Genomic DNA, 2,500 nt, shown 5'->3' with positions numbered 1-2,500 from the left:
TTATCATTATTATTACTATTATTATCATTACTATCATCAACATTATCATCATTGGAAATACTATCAACATTGCTATTACTACTTCTGTCATCTTCATTATCATCATTATTATTATTACTATTATTATCATCACTATCATCATCATCATCATAGGGGGGCTAACGCCGATGGGGGCGCATGGCCGCATCCACCCTTCGCTTCCAGCCACGGGGGTCCCTCATGGCGTGTCTCCTAGCAGGCCCTCGGCCTATCTCTAACTCCTCACGAAAGATCTGGTCGAGCTACCCAAGCCATGCTCACAAAGAGGCCACCTGATGGGCAGGGCGAGCTAGGTGACCATATAGTCTGAGTTGGCGGTCCCGGATTATGCAAGTAACAGGTCCCATGCCGATCTCACAATATAGTCGTCGGTTGGACATATGGTCCTGCAAAGTCGAAATCGGGAACCTTGATATTTCCCAGTAGCTCTGCTCATTAGGCAAGTGTTGAACAGTTTTTGTACAAGGACACAGGCTTGTCTCACCCATGAATTAACAGGGAAGATCTTTAATAGCCCCCCACCATACTTTGCGGCACTTTCAGTACCAGTATATAGGCTTGCTATTAAACTGATGTACCGAGTCAAACACCTTTTTGAAGTCGATGTAAAGTGCAAGCAGCCATTACCGAACTCAGGACTGCATTCCAAAATGACTCGAAGTGATAGGAATACGGTCTATTGTGAACTTGCCAGGGGTGAATCTAGACTGCTTCAATCTCTGGTGCCCTAGTAGGTGGTTATGGATCTGTTTCAGAAGAATGTGGGTGAAAACCTTGCCTGGTATACTAAGCAGTGTGATGCCATGGTAGTTTCTACAGTCCCATCGATCTCCTTTCCTCTTCTAGAGAGGGCATGACCACATCCCTCAACAGGTCAGGAGGAATGGAACCAGACGGCCAAATGGTAGTCAAGTCCGCATGCAAGCCCCATGCCATAGGTTCGCCCCAACCTTTAGCAGTTTGGCAGGGTATCACATATGGCTGCAACTTTCCCTCCCTTTATCTTAGAGATCGCTTTCCTAAATTTAATTAGGGTAGGGGGTTCCTGGGTCTGGCACAGGTATTGTGACACCCCTTGAATCCAGACTAACTGCTGGAGGGTCTACTTGGTACAGCTGCTCAAAATACTCAGCCCTGTGTTTACAAATAACAACAAGATCTGAGATGATCTGTCCGTCCATTGAGTGTACTGTATTCATCTGTTTTCTCAGGGTTTGGTAGGTAGGACAAAGGTTATTTACTTAGAAATGGCCTTCTGCCTCCTTAGCAAGATTCCTGCTGAACTGTTCCTTGTCCCTTCTCAGCAGTGAGCGAGCCCTGCGCACCAAGGAATGACACAATCCATGATTGCCATTCAGTCGAGCCATGCAAAACGCATCTGTGGCCTCCATTGTCTCTGGTGAGATGAAATTCTGCCTTGCCCATGGGCGTTTGCCCACTTGCATTGCATCAAGTGTTTCACACTTGAAGGACCCCCACAGAGCTACTAGATCCATCAGGTTTTCGAGTTCCGTGAATCAATCAGAGACTGCCGTGTTTAATTTCCAGGTACACTCCTCCTCCCCCAATCTGTCCATGTGAAACATCCTGGAGTGCCACGGAAGAGAGTTTTGAAGTGGAAGTAAAGGGTAGCCACAACTAATTTAAGGTCAGTTCCACAGAACTTGGCATTCTTGTAAACTCTGCAGTTCTAGAAGATCATCCAGTAAGTGCTCTAGAGATATAGGTATTCTGGCGGCACTCTGAGAAAGAAAAGTATTTCTGTCATTTAACAAGAAAATGCACAGAAAAATAATCTAAGAGAGACAAATGACCTTCATTCTGTGACTACATTATACTAACGATGATAACGAAGCATGAAGTAACAGTCCTTTAATATGAAGACAGATCCTCGGAGGAGCATGTGCTGGTGGCGGGCTACGTCCCTCTCGCAACAAGCAAGGCCGCCTCCCGAGGGTTCAGGACAACTTTTCCTGGTAACCTCATATAAACCAACGGCATAAAATCATACGTTAATACGATAATCCTTATATTAAAAGGAATTAAGAAATACCTAACACACCCTTAGAAAAGTAAGTAAAGTAATAAATTTCACGATGTAGAAACTGGTGGCAGCGGTCTACTTCGACGTTTTAATTGCAATACACCTTTGTATAAAGTCTCAATTTTCTGATGTTTTTCACTTTAAATGACAGATAAAAAAAATACAATGAAACTGTTTTTTTTTTTAATCTAAATATTTCTTTATAATAGCAACAGCACTGAATTCACGAACTATTTCTGCTTAATGCACTATTGGTCGATGTTCACCGTATTTACGTTTTCATGTAATGTTTGGTACCAATTAAAATATCCAATAAATACAGTATTACTCTTGCAGGTTTTCATTAAATTTATCAGACTATGTGTTTCAAGTATGAAAATAAAGAAAATGTCCATTTCACCGACATGCTTTATAATC

This window comes from Penaeus chinensis, chromosome 19 (genome assembly GCF_019202785.1).
Source record: "Penaeus chinensis breed Huanghai No. 1 chromosome 19, ASM1920278v2, whole genome shotgun sequence".
NCBI lineage: Eukaryota > Metazoa > Arthropoda > Malacostraca > Decapoda > Penaeidae > Penaeus > Penaeus chinensis.
The sequence above is the reverse complement of the archived record's forward strand: the minus strand, read 5'-3'. Positions refer to the sequence as shown.